This window comes from Aethalodelphis obliquidens, unplaced genomic scaffold (assembly GCF_003676395.1).
Source record: "Aethalodelphis obliquidens isolate GAN/ISIS:26980383/991018 unplaced genomic scaffold, ASM367639v1 scaffold9, whole genome shotgun sequence".
Classification (NCBI taxonomy): Eukaryota; Metazoa; Chordata; class Mammalia; order Artiodactyla; family Delphinidae; genus Aethalodelphis; species Aethalodelphis obliquidens.
In genome coordinates this window covers 34,062,900-34,074,394 of record NW_020837953.1, presented here as the reverse complement: position 1 = coordinate 34,074,394, position 11,495 = coordinate 34,062,900, and the positions used below count along the sequence as shown (strand labels likewise).

At 48.3% G+C, this 11,495-nt stretch overlaps 1 long non-coding RNA gene across 1 annotated transcript; it reads right to left on the bottom strand.

The window, feature by feature from the left end:
- Positions 1–8,506: 8,506 nt before the first annotated feature.
- LOC113622418 (uncharacterized) lies at positions 8,507–10,031 on the bottom strand. Its single transcript, XR_003433511.1, has 3 exons — positions 9,860–10,031; positions 9,351–9,520; positions 8,507–8,673 (listed from the first exon to the last, which is right to left on the bottom strand). It is a non-coding gene; the product is annotated as an uncharacterized LOC113622418 (long non-coding RNA).
- Between the last annotated feature and the right edge of the window lie 1,464 nt (positions 10,032–11,495).

Sequence of the window (11,495 nt, the reverse complement as noted above, 5' to 3'; positions counted from 1 at the left end):
TAAGTTGTGTGTGGAGGGGTGTATGGAGGAGCCCCAATCCAACATATGTGATGTCAAAAATGCACTGAGGGGCTTCCCTGGTGGCACAGTGGTTGAGAGTCCGCCTGCCGATGCAGGGGACACGGGTTCGTGCCCCGGTCCGGGAAGATTCCACATGCCGCGGAGCGGCTGGGCCCATGAGCCATGGCCACTGAGCCTGCGCGTCCGGAGCCTGTGCTCCGGAACGGGAGAGGCCACAACAGTGAGAAGCCCGCGTACCGCAAAAAAAAAAAAAAAAAAAAAAAAAAAAAAAAAGGCACTGAGTCCTGACCACAACCTTATGAGGTGAGCTCTGCTCTCCCCACTCTGTAGATGACACGACTGTTGACGTACATATTACAGAAGTACTGATGATCTGGGAAGTTCAGAAAGTCTCCATGTGTGGCCCTCATCCTGACAGTATTTCTCCACCTCTCTCATCACAGTCCCTCTTGAAATTTGAAGAAAGCTAGTGGCCACTCTGGTGAAACCCTTGCCACCAGAAAACCGAACCCACATATTTTTGAAAACTTGTGTACAGTTCTAGGGGGACTCTGAACCTCCCGAGACCCTTGAGACCCCAGCTTAAGAACCCCTGACCAAATGATTTTTTTTTTAATTTCAAACTCCAGAGGGACAGGGCTAGCAATGATGAATCCAAAAAGATGAATTATCAATGAGGGAATTTCAGGCAAGAACCTAGATCCACTCAGAGGAAGAGAGAGTATTGGGACAGTTTCCTCTTGGGAAGTGAGCTCCCAAGTGTCTAGGCTCAAATGAATGAGCTGTGTCATCTATCCATCCACTTCTCAAGTAGTCAAGGACCTCTACTCTGTACAAGGCCTTGTGCTCAACCCTGGGAACACAGAAATGAATCAGACACAAATCCAGTCCTTGAGGAGACCACAGGACAATGGTGGAGGCAGATCCAGCTGCGGATCATCACGTTGGGGTTAACATTAAACTAAAAGTAATTACAAAATGCAGAGCAAAGCCCAACAGCCCTTTCCTTGCTTGGGCTCTTAACATATATCTCTTATAAATGAGAATATGGTGACAAACAAGGCAAGTGCCAAGCAGTGATGAAACTTTATCCCAAGTTGTGGAAGAGCTAGTAACATTAGAAGCTTCCTTTGCCCATAAGATGCCTGGGGGTGAGTTGGGAGAGAAAGGCGTCAAGAAACGTTGAGTTAAAGGGCTGGAAACCTTTGCATGTCCCTAGGCTGCTGACTGCCTCCTAATGAAAGGCCACAAAGGGCAGGTGTCAGCTTCTCTCTTCCTTGTCCATTGACGGGGGTCCATCTTATCTGGTGAAAGATTAGCCCCAGATCACCGCCTGCAGGAAGTCCAGGGTGCAATCATCAGTCGCATCTCAGACCCGCACACGTCAGAGTCAAGAGGGAGGCTGGCCTCAGGGAGTTCCCTGAGTCTTCGCTGCTTCACCTGGGGCCGCAAGCAAGGAGGTGTGAAGTTGAGTAAATGCCTGCTTGCAGTCTGCCCACTTCATCCTCTCTACTTAGCATTCAAGGATCGCAGGCCTTGGGAGATGGGATGGTGGCTGGGAAAGGGAACAGTCCACAGTTCCAGTTCTGTCGTTGTGATTTCTACAGTTTGTGCTATTCTGATTTGAGAGCATGCGATTATTCACTGGAGAATAATAACCATTCTTCCTATAGGCCAGGCACTGAGCTGCTTTCATTATCTCAAATAAACGTCTCAAACCTGGGAGGTTGGTGGGGTAAGATCACAGAGCTAGGAAACTGAAGAACAGGAATTTGAAACCAAGTGGACTGACTCCAAGTCTTGTGCTCCTAACCGCTATACTCCCCTGCCTCCTGTTGAGAGAGAGAGAGAGAGAGAGAGAGAGAGAGAGAGAGACAGATCTTGGAGCACCGGGGGTTCATCCCCAACACTCAGTGATGGCCATAATGGCGTCATCCTAAGGAAGCATCTGCTCTATCCTTCCTGCTCCAGCGTTCCAATGCTACTCCATGAAGCAGTCCCAGAGCGTCGGAGCACCCAATCTTCATTTCTTTTGAAGCACAGGTCCTTTCTACTTTGTATTCTATTTCTGCAAAAGTCTTTTTCTTTCTCCAAGGCAGTAGATGCTCTTTGTAGACACGGGTCGCATCTGGATCATCTTAATGGTCTTCTTGGTGCTGGTAACCAGCCATAACGTCCTGTCTAGGCTTCCACTTCTTGGGCATCCGAAGTAATTTCCCCAACCTGGCCCTGGGGTCGGTTGCGCTGCTGGGCACATAAACTCTGTTCCAGGGCCTCGGACAACACCACTCTGGCCAGTGCCTCAGAACTGTGGGCATGAAGTATGGACTCGAGTCCATCTGCAAGGCCAATGGCCCTGAGGAAGTGGCACATTAAGTTAGGGAAGTGAGCTGTGACTCCAGGAGTCCAGAAAGTTCTGGAGAATGGCTTCTTCCGGGCCGTGTCTGGAGGCAAACCGGTCCCTTGGGTGACCCGCAGCCCTGGCTCAGCTGATTGGTTCAAGGCACAGGGAGAGGCGTGTGTGTGCAAGGCTCTGCCCAGTAGGAGAGCTCAGTGTTGGACGGTGGCAAGTGGACCCAATCAGAGCTTCCCATGATCGGTACGACCACGCGGGGCACCCTGGGACCGGAAGTTCACATTCGGGGACCCCAAAGGTGGTTCTTCTGGGCCTCCATCTTGTCTCTGGAGGAAGGGGGCACTCCTCCTCACGCTTTCACGTGAGGCCCCTAGGAGGTTGTTTCAAGGCTGGTGGCATTTCCCCCCAACCCCCGACTCTTTCTTTAGTCCAACTGGAGGTCGCAGGTGTGCCCCTTGGTGGCCTTATCCGGGGAGGTTTGCTATTCCTTTTCCCTGACATGGTCTTTCCTGTGATCATACACAAGCCCCACCTGCTCCAGAAAGCGTCCTAGCACCGCATTCTCTTCTTATAAGAAACAGAGTCCTCTGAGAAGTTGAGTGACTTGCACAGAGGTGCACAGCTAGGACAGAACAGTTAGCATTCAGTCCTTGGTCTGTCGCCATAGCCTGCTCTTAACCAGGCACCTGTAGTGTCTCCTGGAAGCGATCCTGAATCCCATCCTGTTTTGCCCAGCAGCAGTTATCAGCCGTCGTTACTGAGTAGATTTCTCTTAGCTGCAGTTCACAGGCTCAGGGGGGTGAAAGGACTTGCTCAAAATTGCCACAGATGAGAGTATCAGAACACAGTTTTGAACGCCTATCTGTATGAATCCAAGATCATAATACAGTATTTGGACTTCAAAGTAAAACTTAGCTTCTGATTACTGTTTTGTTGCTGAATATTTCGCCAGTGCTTGCCTTGGCTCCTCACAAACCTGAAGGAACAGGAAGGGCATGATGTCTATATGCTGAGGGTTTAGCATAGGACTGAACGCACAATAGGTCACAAATACGCGCTGGCTTGGTGAAAGCATTTTCTCTCCACTCTTTGCTTCACTGCATAGTGTCATGATTAGGTCACCCAAGAGACACCACTACCCGCATATGAATCCATCAATTCCAAAGGAGTGATTGAAGGAGGAACAATGAATGGTCAGCCTATTGCTTCATTGGCAGACCTGTGGTGAATTTCCAACCCTTCAAGGCTGTTGGCGAGGCCCAGCACATGGGAGAGAGTACAGGTAACTGAAGCAGAAATAAACAAGTGGGACTACCTCAAACTAAAATGCTTCTGCGCAGCAAAGAGAGCCCATGGGGCATAGCTCTTGCTGAAAACCACTCTTGGTTCCAGAGCAGGGAAAATTCCTTCCTGCCCACCTTGGGAGGGATGGGCTCCCAGGGGCCGAACACCCAGGAGTCGAGGATGTTAATAGGGCCAGATGCAGGTGTGGTAGGTGGTCACGAAATTTTCCGGTCCCTTCCCCTCTCCTGGTCCTGTGACCGTCTCCACAGCCAACAACCAGTCATCCTACGTGCTGGAGTTCACAACACGCTTTCACATACATGAGCCCATGTCCAGCCTCACAGCAATGCCTTGCAGGTAGGCATGGGTGGGAGGCAGCTTGACCTGGTGAAAGGATTCAGGTTGTAAAGTCCTCAGACCTGGTTCAGGTCCCAGCTCCGCCACTTACTAACCTTTAGACTTTAGGAAATTTACTAAACTTCTCTGAATCTGGGCTTCCGTTGTCTATAAAATGGGGATAAGAATAGTCCCTTCATCATAGGGTGTTGTGGGAATTTGTGTTAAAATTAGGTATGCCTTAAGCCATGATGATAGAGTCTGTTGCCCATTGGATACATGACTCACCCAAGGTCATCCAGCTCGTAAGTGGCAGATCTGGGGCTCACACTCAGTTCTCCTGGTCCCGCCTCAGGGACAGTACCAGGAGGTGCTTATTATATATTCCAGCCAAGCTGTATAGGATTGGAAAAGGGACTCAGGCCGTCCTGCAGCTTTTATCATGCTTCTCAGGAACAGGAGAGGGCATCAAGCTAGGAAGTAGTCTGGCACTCAGAGGAGGCAGCGTGGGTGCAGGGCAGGTGGAAGGAAGCAGGGACTCCCTATGATGCGCTTGCATCCTTTCCAGTCCCCCGCTGCCCAAGGCCTCCTTCCTGCTAGTCTTCTGCCTCGTGCTGGAACTTTCCAGTCTCTTGGCGATTTCCCTAGATGAATGCACCGCACCTCAAATAAGCTATTTGCCTAAATGATAGGATGCTCTTGGTTCATCCAATGAATGAATATTTATGAAGTCTCTACAAAACCCTATAATCAGGGCTGGAGGGCGGAGGTGACAGACGAAAAAAGATCTGGGCCCGCAAGGGTCTTCCAATATAGCAATGGATCCAGGAAGCTTTACCGGGTGGCCGTATTGCTGTCCCCTCCACCTAATTCCTGGTTCAGACATGCTAAGTTTCTTTTAAAATCAGTGTCAGTCCCTCTGTTTAACTTGCATGCAGTGGGTGGAGTTTGGCTTCTTTTAGTCCCCAGGGGCTGTCTGGCTGGGTGGGTTTTGAGAGAGCCAAGAGCAAATAGCTATTTAACATTCCCTGGGAGAGGGAAGAATGAATCATAGGTTGTCTTGGGCAGTGCGTGCCAACTGGCCCTGTATCATACCAATCCTCGGCAGTGGTAGACTACCAGAGAAGAGATCACTGCAGCCTCTACGCCCCTGGCTCTCAGGCCCTACCCAGAAGGCAGCTGGTGTTCTGGGAAGGCAAGATGTCAGGCAGAAGCTCAGATGCTTTTAGCCTCCTATTGGAGTCTTCTTGAGCCTATGATCTCCTTTGTTATAGGTTATCACCTCTATGGGATGTGACAAATTTGAGAATGTGCTATTTTCAAGGCCTCTTTGGCCCACTTTCTTTTTCTTTTCCCCCTTAAAAAGAAATGAGTCATTTTATTATCAAACAAGTAATACACATCTAAACAATTTGGAAAAGGGAAAATGTAAAAAGAATTTTAAAAAACCATATTTAGACCCACCACCCAAAATCAACCACAAGTTTTGGTATATTTTATTTGAATCCTTTTTATAATATCATTTAGTAAAGACCCCCTCCCCTTTTCCCTTGACCTGTACCCACTGCCCCAGGGCAATTCTTGAGTATAGGAGAGAGGCCGTGGGTCAGATTTTGCCACCAGTGCCACCAAACCCCCAGAGAGGCCCTGAGACTGGCTTTGGCCCAGGGAGTGGGTCAAAAGTCACTGCCTCCTTATCAAAATATTAGCAAAGGCCTGAGATGCTTAATCACCACGCTGAGCTGATAGCATCTTTGCCTCCCGGTGTGACAGATGTCCGGGAGGAGGGGAGGGAACCGAGGGCGATGTGAATATCTATCTCCAGCCCACAATCCCTTGGGAGGGGTAAAGGAGAGGATGCCCTCAACCGCTTTTAGCGCAGGACCTGACCCATAGTAAGCGCTCGGTAGGTGGGAGCAGCAATTATTTGTGTTATCAATTATCATTAAAGAAAATCAACTGCTACTGAGGGGCGCTTTACTCTGGCTACATCTAGAAAGGGTTTGAAGCCCATCGTTTCAAATCCGAGTCCATGTCACACCCCACAAAGGTGACAATAAAGATAAAAAGGAAAGATGGGGTTTGGTGCCAGGCAATCTATAAAACAGAGTGCTGGACAGCTATTAAAACCATGCGAGTTGCTGTATTTATTGCCAGTATTTCGACTGCCGTGTTTAAGTGGTCAGGTGTGAAGCCAAGGGGACCTGTGAGCTTCTGTGAATCACGTGCTCCCAGAGCCTCCGTTCCCTCTCTGTCATCCCGGGGGTTGGGGACCCCTGCCTTACAGCACTATCCTCCCTGTGGACTTGTTGAATGATTCTATGAGCGCTGGTGTCCCCAAGTCTGGCAATTGAATGAGAATCTCGGGAATAATGATGCAAATACAAATCCCTGTAGCTCCAGCCAGCCCTCAGGCAGGTCTAATGCGGTGGACGGCAAACCTGCTTCGGGGAACCGTGGAGTCAAGGTTTGTAAATGAGCTTAGCACGGTTCTTGGCATTAGTAAGTGCTCAGTAAATGAGAACGATTGCTGTTACCAGCAGCCTCTGAGCTGTCCTTGAGCTCCCTATTCCTCACATCTGTTGGCGGACTTCATAATTAAGTCTAAATCCATCCAGTGCTCACCATGTCTACTGCCACAACCCTAGTTACTCTAGCGCGTGCCATGTGGATTCCTGCACTTGGTTTCCTTGTTTCCTCACTTGGTACCCCCTAGTCTAGTCCTCACCACGCAGCCACAGTAATCCTGTTTTTCAAATGGCTAAAATCAGATCTTGACACTTAAAACGAAATCCAAACCCTTCTCCGTGATTTGCAAGATCTAGCTCCTGCCTGTCTCTACAACTGTATCTTGATGTCTCACTCAGCTCCAGCCACACTAGCCTTCTTGCTGTTCCTAAGACAGACCAAACTTGTTCTCACCTCAGGACCTTTGCACTTGCTGTTTCCTCTGCTGGATCCAGTCCAAGCCCGGCCCGTTCTCATCACTCAAGACTCAGTTCAAATGTCACTTCCTCCAAGAAGGTTTTTATGACCACCTTTTCAAATGTTGCCCCGACATATTGCATTTTCTTCTTTTAAAATTTTTTATTTTTTAAAAAAATGTTATTGGAGTATAGTTGATTTACAATGTTGTGTTAGTTTCAGGTGTACAGCAAAGTGAATCAGTTATACATATACGTGTATCCACTCTTTTTTAGATTCTTTTCTAAAAAACGTTGTGTTAGTTTCAGGTGTACAGCAAAGTGAATCAGTTATACATATACATGTATCCACTCTTTTTTCGATTCTTTTCCCATATAGGCCATTACAGAGTATTGAGTAGAGTTCCCTGTGCTATACAGCAGGTCCTTATTAGTTATCTATTTTATATATAGTAGTGTGTATATGTTAATCCCAACCTCCTAATTTATCCCTCCCCTGCCCCACCTTTCCCCTTTGGTAACTATAAGTTTGTTTTCTACATCTGTGACTCTATTTGCATTGTTTTCTTTACAGCAGCGGTCCCCAACCTTTTTGGCACCAGGGACCGGTTTCGTGGAGGACAATTTTTACGTGGACAAGGGCGGGGGAAGGTTTCGGGATGATTCAAGCACATTACATTTATTGTGCACTTTATTTCTATTATTATTACATCAGCCCCACCTGAGATCATCAGGCATTACATCCCGGGGGTTGGGGACCCCTGCCTTACAGCACTATCTGAAACGAACTTTTAAATTTATTTTACTTTTATTGGTTTATGGCCTGATAACTCCAGTGAGGAAGAGGCCTTGTCTATTTTGTTCATTTTTATTCTCAGTGCCTAGAGAAAGGGCCTGGAAAATATTTATGGATATTATAAATATCTTCTTGAATGAATGAAGGTATTGTTACTCTTGTTATTAATATATTAAATTGTCTGTGGTAGGCTAAGGGTAAAATGTGGGTTTCAAAACAGTAGGTCGTGATTCTCCTTTTTCTAAAATTTCATTTCCAAAAGCATACACACACATGCAAAATTATACTTACCCAAATCTATATGTAAGTCTACAAGGGGATACATCAAAAAGTTGAGTCTCTTGTTTAGAGTTAAGATGCATGTATTTAAAATCAGAAATAATCTATAAAACAATTTCTATTTTGAACAAAACAGTGTTTAAAAACTCTTTTTTTTTTTAACAAAGAGAGCAACCAACAGGAAAAAGAGAGAGCTTATTGTACCTAGAACTTGGGCTTACAACATGAACCTCATATTTCACTTCATTTCCAAATTTTTTAATGCCAAGGAGGTATTGAGCTGACCCAAGACAGCATATGTGTTTGTCCCAAGAGACACAGTCTCTCCTAGTGTTTGGCTCTGGGAGGAATAAAGCACAGGAGGAATCTCGAGGTAAGGGGCATTGTGTATCTTTTTTTTTTTGTTGCGATACGCGGGCCTCTCACTGTTGTGGCCTCTCCCGTTGTGGAGCACAGGCTCCGGACGCGCAGGCTCAGCGGCCATGGCTCACGGGCCCAGCCGCTCCGCGGCATGTGGGATCTTCCCGGACCGGGGCACGAACCCGTGTCCCCTGCATCGGCAGGTGGACTCTCAACCACTGCGCCACCAGGGAAGCCCCCATCGTGTATCTTGGTGAATAACGTCCTCGCCAGTGACACCGACACATTCTTCAGTGGCTGCTTATCCCAGTCACCCTCTATAAAAACCGAGGGAGAATATCATATCACAACTCAGCAAAGATATTTTTGCATGCAGCAAAACTAAAGTAACTTGGGTACATTGCCTAATACATGGCACTCTCAGACGCTCCTACGTTGCTAACAGCAGCATCGTGCCAGGCTGCGCTCCAAGCACTTTATATACATTAACTGCTTTAATCCTCATAGTAACCCTATGAGATAGATACTGTTATACAGCTAGCATCATCCCCATCTTACTGAAAACGTTCAGCAACACGCCTAGGCTTGCACAGCTAGCAAATAGTAAAGCTGTGGTTTGAACCTAGGTGGGCTGGCTCTAGCATCCTGCATTCTTCACCACTAAGCAATACCAGCCCCTGAACTAGGGGCTTCTGGGGCAGTTATGCATCTCTTTCGACTCACGGTGATTTCTGCGTTTCCTGTCCACCTGGATATTTTGACGCTCCACTGCTTTCATCGTTCGAGCCAGCTATGTCCCATACGGTCCTGTTCTTTATTGAGGCGTGGCTGAACATAGCTGGTCCACTAGGATGAGATGGTAGGAGTGTGGGTTTGGGGGACAGACTGCCTAGTGTTTGAACCCCAGTTCTAATACTTTTAGCTGCGTAACAAGTTATTTAACTGCTCTGCGCCTCAGTTTCCCCATCTAGGAAATGGGAGAACTTACACCTACCTCTTGTGGGGGCTGTGGAGATTAACTGAGGTCACCAGTATGAACGTACTTGTTCTGATGCCCGGCTCTATTGAGCAGGCATGTGATGAGGACGAGTTCTTCTCTGGGAGCCAAGTTCAGCAGCCATTCACTTACTCAGCTTCCTCTTCCATGGGGAATAAACTTAATACCTAGTTCATAGAGTAGTTCTGGTGACTTAACACAATAATGTACGTAGAATGCTTAGCAGGGTACCTGCTACATCCTCCATACTTAACAGCCATTAGGTACCCTCATCGTGATCATTGTGGTGCTGGCATAACAAGGTCGGTGAGAGAAGGGGCTCTCCAGAGTCACCTCACCTGGATTCTGGGGCAAAATTTCTTCACCTTTCTAAGCCTCGGTTTCCTGGTCTGAGAAATGGGATAATAATAGTACCAAATGTGACAGTGTGTGTAATGCTTTGGCACGCTGCCCTGCAATGAAGCCCTCAGCTACCACACTTGCTAATGTGTTTACCCAGTGCCTACTTGGTCCTAAGTACCCGTTCCTCTGGGGCAGGAGTTGCGCTGATTCTCCATCTGAGGGTCCTTGGCTTGTAGACCGCTTGGCCCGTGCCTGTCACACGCTCCACAGTAACCGGCTGTCCCCAGGAAAGCTAGCCGGGGCCCTGGCCGATTCTGGCTTGAAGCTCAGGAACGAGCACGTCCTGATGATCCTGTGCTTGGCAGACGCTGCTGGAAAGCGGAGGCCTACCTTCAGGGCCGGGCCCTGGCCGAGGTCCAGAGGAAGCCCTTGGTCTTGCCGGCGCCCCGAGTGCGCATCGGCTTTGGGGCTGAACAGAGCTTCCTTTGTGCAGTGACAGTGGCAGGTAGCTATTTCTGGGCGCCAAGTTCCTCACCAAAGGGCAGCCGTTGACTTAGTAACTGGGGAACTGCCGGGCTGAGCCAGCTGGGCTCAGGGGCTGTTACTGCACCGAGGGGGGGACCCCAGGACCTCACAGCTGGGGCCCCTCCACCCCAGGATGTCCGGTCCCCACACAAAGCCTGAGGAGAGATGAACCAGAAGCAGCACAGGACCAGGTGACAGATGTTATCCCCACAGTGGGCTTTGGAAACTTCGAGGAGGGGAGGGTTCTCAGAAACCCCAGAGTCCTCAAGCCAGCAAGTCTCAAGTTCATCAAGTCCTCACAGCAACTCCGCCAGGCAGGGCTTTTTTTTTTTTTAATTAATTTATTTATTTATTTATTTATTCATCCCACAAGCCGCTCAGCTTGTGGGATTTTAGTTCCCCTACCAAGGATTGAACCTGGGCCCTTGGCAGTGAGAGCTAGGAGTCCTAACCGCTGGACCACCAGGGAAGCCCCCAGGCAGGGATTATTATCTCACCTTAGACGATGAAGAGATGATTCTCAGAGAGGTTGAAGTTGAGTGGTCCAAGGGTACCCAGCTGACTCCAAAGCCCTCCCTCCTGCCTTGCCTGGTGGTGTTGAAAGAAGAGGAAGACGAAGAGAGCCGGAGTCACTATTTCATCCTACTGAACGTTCAGTGAGCATTTACTATGTGACAGGTGCTGAGCCAAGCAATGTACGTGCATTGTCTCATTCAGTCTCAACATTGCCGCTCTGAGGTGGGTACATTATCATGCCTCGAACAGAGGAGAAAACTGAGGCCCATGGAGGTTATTTGTCCCAGGGCACACCACTAGTAAGTGGCAGAATCAGAATCTGGAACCAAATTTCTCGGGCCCCCAAAGCCAGGATCTTTCCTTTCCATTTTCCATTACTCTTCCACATGCTGTAGAACCTGGAAGAATGCATTTCAGAGTCAGGGGTGGTGGCTGCAGTGGTTGAGGAAGTGGTGGGGTGGAGAGTGCTGGGGAAGAGGGGGAGGAACAAAGACCGGAGGAGGCAGGGTAAATGGGGGGTTATTACTGTATACTGATTGAAGCAGGTTGGTAACATTGTGAGTCTCTCTAAAACCCATTTTAGTAACGTATAATACACTTACATACAGAAAAGAGTAATGTACATTATAGAGAAGTGTAGCGATCATGAATTTTCACAGACTGAACACTCCCATCAGCACCTAGATGAAGAAGCAGATTTCCAGTGACCCAGACCCCTCATGCCCCTGTCCTGACCACATCTAACCTCATCAATTGATC